Raw genomic sequence first — 6,323 nt, 5'->3', positions numbered from 1 at the left:
TGAGAGATTTTATTTTGGGGGGCTCCAAAATCATTGCAGATAGTGACTGCAGCCATGAAATTAAAAGATGCTTGCTCCATGGAAAGAAAAGCTATGACCAACCTAGACAGCATATTAAAAAGCAGAGACATTACTTTGCCAACAAAGGTCCTTCTAGTCAAAGCTATGGCTTTTCCAGTAGTCATGTACAGATGTGAGAGTTGGACCATAAAGAAAACTGAGCACTGAAGAATTGCGGCTTTTGAACTGTGGTGTTGGAGAAGACTCTTGAGAGTCCCTTGAACTGCAAGGAGATCCAACCACTCCATCCTAAAGGAAATCAGTCCTGAATATTCATTGAAAGGACTGATGCTGAAGCTGAAACTCCAATACTTTGGCCACCTGATGCGAAAAACTGACTAATTGGAAAAGACCCTGATGCTGGGAAAGATTGAAGGCAGGAGGAGAAGGGAATGACAGAGAATGAGATGGTTGGATGGCATCACCAACTTGATGGACATGAGTTTGAGTAAGCTCTTAGAGTTGGTGATGGACAAGGAAGCCTGCCGTGCTACTGTCCACAGGGTCGCAAAGAGTTGGACACGACTGAGCGACTGAACTGAACTGAGTGTGTAAGTCACCTTGGGACCCACATCCTTCTATCAGCTCACAGAAAGTTGTGTAGCTTCCTGTGGACAGTACAGGTCACATCTGTCAGTGCAGGTGTCATTGCTTAAACAAGGGCACAAACAGATAAGAATCAGGAAGATGTGTTACTATAATGGGTAACATTACCATAAGCCTTTCAAGTGACTGATTCCTGCAGCACACACCCAAGGCAGTAAAACTTGACTGTCAGTCGGTGATCATGACTCTTGCTGAAAATCTCCCTGGTATAAAGGCGGTCAATGCCTACTCTGTACTTTCTATAATCAACTGTCCCACTAGATGTATGGCCCCTGTAAGTATGTACAGACATACCGACATCAGCTCAGTGGACATGCACACACTGTATAGAAAATATATGTTGATAGAAAAATATGATATTATTGATAGTGGCTATATTTAAATGGTAGGAATTTGTTATTATCAAATCTTGTATATTTGATTTTCATTAAGAAAGTGGTTAGTTAATAAATATAGTAGCATACTTTGCGGAGAAGGCAATGGCAACCCACTCCAGTACTTGCCTGGGAAATCCCATGGACGGAGGAGCCTGGTGGGCTTCAGTCCATGGGGTCATGAGGAGTCGGACGTGAGTGAGCGACTTCACTTTCACTTTTCACTTTAATGCATTGGAGAAGGAAATGGCAACCCACTCCAGTATTCTTGCTTAGAGAATCCCAGGGACGGAGGAGCCTGGTGGGCTGCCGTCTATGGGGCCACACAGAGTCAGACACGACTGACTCAACTTAGCAGCAGCAGCAGCGTACTTTACCCAGGCTTGAATTCACTGCTCTAACAGAGTTTGCTTTTAATTAAGTACAAACACAATGAGTAGAGCAGCAGCAACTGTGGATCCTGGAGGAAGAGTAATCTGGAAAAAATCAAGAGACAAAGGCAATTTAGCAGGAGCTCAAAACAGGCAGAAGGAGTCATGAGTTTCTGTCATTGAAAAGAAGCTTGCATTTTAGAGTTTTCCATTTTTGATTTGAATATCTTCTTTTGATTAGTTTCCTCTTAGCTAGAAAACCAAAACTCTGTTTTCATTTCCTTCCTCCTCTCCTTTGCTTTCCTCCCTCCTCCAAAGAAGATGGATGAACACAAGTTCAGTCCATGCTTATTAACCTCCCACATCCATACACACCACCCACTGTCCATAAGAAGAGAAAAGCCACTGACTGATTCCTGAGAAGCCTCACCAGTGTTCTAACAGCCACTCTGTTTCCCACTAGCTTTCTCTGAGGACCTGCCAGTCACCCACCTCGTAACAGGACAGAAGAGACTCCCTGTGTCTCCAAGGCAAGCTGTTGGGAAGCTGGTTTTTGTTTGTTTGTTTTTTCTGGTCTGAAACAGAAATACTGGTTCATTTCTCTTTCAGTATAATTAAGTTATGAGTATTTGAGGGTGTTCATTCCAGATATAGACAATTCCCTTTGTTGAGAGAGGAATGTGCAGTGAGAGTCTTATTACCAACTCATGATACCTCAGTCCACAAGATATTAAAATTGTTAGCATCCATTACACCCTGTAGAGTACAGAGTTCTCTTTCCTGCAGCAACTTTTCCTCTAGGAAAAGAATTCTGTAATTTCCAATGCAAATGGATTTGGAAGTTCCATCCTCCAGGCAAAGGTCTTGCCTTTCATCCTGAGTATGTGTGCTCTGATCTTGCTGGGTTCACTGGACTCCACTACTGTTCCTCATCAGGTTTTCTGCAGTCACCAAATGAACCAAAGACTCTGTATCACTGAGATCTTATCCTCATAATGTCTTCTGTACATACAAGTGGCCCTTTCAGCATGTGAAAGCAGTATGCATTCTAGAATCATTCACTTGGAATGAAAAGGCTTTATAGATGAGAAAGTTGGGGCTTTCTTGCTGGTTTTAGTGTAGAGGCCAAATTGATTCCAAATTCCTGCTGGGAATGAGTTTAGGGGCCCCAGTGTTTAATAAAGTAATTCACAAGTAAGGCAATGAGGCCAATTACTGTAGTTCCAGGAATAAGCTGTATTATGGTTAATAGTGTAGGCTTGTGTCCATGGGATGGGTGTGTCTCTCTGTGCAATGAATAGTGCGATTCTTTGTGTGTGTGTGTGTGTGAATTTTTTGTGTTGTGTTTTCCTTGATTTTTGTCACCCTAAATATCACTGTTACTGGTGTCAATATCCCCCCAAAAATGCCCATCACCACTGCACCACGAATGAGTATGTATATAAAAATTAAACAAAGTATCCACGTTCACTGCATGCATTGATTTTATACCAAGTGAATGTCCTTTAACCTGGAAGACAAATCCCATCACTACCCAGGGAAATTTTCACAGGATAATTTTTCATTTTTATTAATTTTTTTTATTGGCTGTGCTAGGTCTTTTTTGCTGCACAGGCTTTTCTCTATTTGTGGAAAGCGAGGCCCACTCTCTAGTTGCGGTGCGCAGGCTTCTCACCGTGGTTGCCTTTTCTTTGCAGAGCACGGGTTCTAGGGCTCTCGGGTTCAGTACTTTGGCATGTGGACTCAGTATTTGTGGCTCCTGGGCTCTAGGGCACAGGCTCAGTAGTTGTTGCTGTTATGCCCGATGTCCGAATCCCCTAGCGGGGAAAGAGAAGACCTCCACAACAATGTAACATGCAAAGGAAGGGAAATTTATTGCTGACTCCAGTCAGGGCCCCTGCTGCAACCAACACAGTGGTGCAAAGTCAGAGAGCCCTGAGCCCCAGTTTCCACACACGTTTATAGGGTGCTCGATTTCAAACATAAGCAGTGGGTAGTTAGCGCAAGCAGATTGGTTACATGTTTGCGAAGCAATTTCATTGGTCAAACACACTTTAAAAAACTTTCACGCAGGGGACTTTCCAGGGGACTCTTCTGGAGGCTTACTGGGCGCGGGCTGATTGACTAGCCTCTGGTGGCCTGTTGGAGGAGGAGGAGAATCACCCCACCCTGAGGCCCACTCCTAGCTCAGGGCGCCTGTCATGGCGCTAGTCTTGACAGTCTCACAGTTGCACACTGGTTTAGTTGCTCCACAGCATGTGGAATCTTCCAGACCAGGGATTGAGCCTGTATCTCCCATACTGATAGGTAGATTCTTACCACTGAGCCACCAGGAAGCCCTACAGAATTCTTAATGAACAAAAATGTGCTTCAGAATTCCCCTTCCTGGGCCAATCACATCTTCATTTAGTAATAAATCTCACCAGTTAGTAGGTCTTATGGCATTTTGTTTGGTCATGATCATCACTCAGCCACTTCCCCCATTCAAATTCTTTTCTATTAGAAGAGCCTCAGAATGAATCCTCCCCCATCACCCAGGCACCTAGTACTGGGGAGGCTTGTTTCTTCTGTGGGGAGCCCCTGGTGGTACTTACATACCACACCCAGTTCTACAGGAATCTGAGAAAGGAGGAGCCTCCAGGCATAGATTGAGGAAGTTCACTCCAGCTTTGCCTCTTCAGCTTTGAAGTGTTAGTCAATCCTGTTAACTCCATGCACCTTGTTGTTCAGCACGTCTCTAGAACTTTTCCATCTTGCAATTAAAATTTTATAACCATTGAACAGACGCACCCTGTGTCAACCTCCTGCCAGCTCTTGGAACCACTCTTCTACTCTCTGCTATTCCGAATTATCCTTTAGATACCTCAGGTAAATGGAATCGTGCAGTATTTGTCCTCCTGTGACTGGCTTATTTCACTCTTCCAGTGTCCTCTAGCTTCATTCATATTGCTGTCAATGACAGGATTTCCTTCTCTTTTAAACTCAGTATCACATTCCAGGGTATGTATACACCACATTTTCTTCATTGACTTCTCTGTCCATGGACACTGGGCAGTTTTTCTATTTAATGTAGTATACAATGCAGCAAGGGACATGAGATTGTAGATCTCTCCTGGATATTCTAGTTTTATCTCCTTTGGACATAAACTACAAAGTGTGATTCCTGAATCTTATGATAGTTCTCTTAATAATTTTTTGAGGGATTTCCAAACTGTTCCACAAGTGCTGTGCCATTTTAAACTCCTACCAACAGAGTACAAAAGTTCCACTTCTCCAAATCCTTGCCAGCATCTGTTTTTGGGATTTTTTTAATGATGCATATCCTGAAAGGTGATACCTCCTTTTAACTTCATTTCCATTTCACTGATACTTAGTCATATTCCCTGATAGTTCAGTTGGTAAAGAATCTGCCTGCAATGCAGGAGACCCTGGTTCAATTCCTGGATCGGGAAGATCTGCTGGTGAAAGGATAGGCTACCCACTCCAGTATTCTTGATCTTCCCTTGTGGCTCAGCTGGTAAAGAATCTGTCTGCAATGTGGGACACCTGAGTTCCATCCCTGGGTTGGGAAGATCCCCTGGAGAAGGGAAAGGCTACCCACTCTAGCATTCTGGCCTAGAGAGTTCCCTGGAAGTCCACAGGTTTGCAAAGAGTAGAACATGACTGAGCTACTTTCACTTTCACTTTAGTGATATTGAGCACTATTCCTATGTATAATGACCATTCCCATGACTTCTATAAAGAAATGTCTATTGAAGCTTTTTACACATTTTTAAAATTCAGTTATTTGCCTGCTGTTGTTTTAAGTTGAGTTGTAGTAATTTCTTATATATTCTGGATATTGGCCCCTTATACAGACACAAAGTTTGCAGATATGTCCTCTCATTCTATAGCTTGCCTTTTTATTCTATTAATTGTCCAGGAGACTATCCTCTCTTCACTTGGTAATTTTAGAACCTTGGCAAAGACCATTTGGCCACACATGTGTGAATTATTTGAGATTCCCATCTTATGGTTCATTGGTCTCTCTGCCTGCTTTGTTGCTGCTAGAACACTGTTTTGACTGCTGTGGCTTTCTTACGTGTTTTGAATTTACGAAGCCTGAGTCACCATTGTTGTTCTTTGCTCTCAAGAGTGTTCTTTCTCTTTGGGTAGTCTTTTGGGTTCCATAAGTATTAATATTTTTGGATTTTTTTCCATTTATATAAAAATGACATGGGACTTTGTAAGGGGTTACAATGAATATGTACATCACTTTCTGTAGTATAGGAAGGTCAACAACACTAAATATTCCAGTCTATGAATGTGGCAGGTCACTCCGATTACATGTCTCTTCTTTCTTTCAACAGCACCCTATGGTTTTCAGTGCACAAATTTTTCACTTCCTAAGGAGGCTTTCCCCTGCCTTGCTTGGGTCCTCTAGAGTCAGGGATAGGAAAGATGGGCTCATGAAGTGAGTGAATGTCCCTCCCTTCCCGCTGTTCTCTCCCATCTTGTTGCTTGTAATACAGGTGCGCTGAGTCATGCCCTTCACGTCTGCCTACAAGTGAGCCACTGACTGGGAATTTTCTTTGGATCTGAGTGTTCACCTTACTATTGAATGTCTGCAAGGACTCTTCCAATGCCTGGCCTGGGTCCATGAGCCCCAGATACACCTATGAATGCTCAGATCAGGCCATCAAACTTTCTGCAATAAAGAACAATCAGAACAGGATATTTGTTGCCTTTTCCTTATCTTTGAAGCTCTTAGAGCGAACTTTCCAGTGTAGTAGCCACTAGTCGGATCTGCCTATCTATAATCAACATTCCCTGCCAGAGAAGCTATAATTAACATAGTTCAAACAATAATAACTTGCTATATTAAAACCACAAAACCACAACTGCTTGGTCACACTAGCCATGTTTCAAGTGT

This window comes from Cervus elaphus, chromosome 20 (genome assembly GCF_910594005.1).
Source record: "Cervus elaphus chromosome 20, mCerEla1.1, whole genome shotgun sequence".
Taxonomy (NCBI): domain Eukaryota; kingdom Metazoa; phylum Chordata; class Mammalia; order Artiodactyla; family Cervidae; genus Cervus; species Cervus elaphus.
This window is presented reverse-complemented; position numbering follows the sequence as displayed.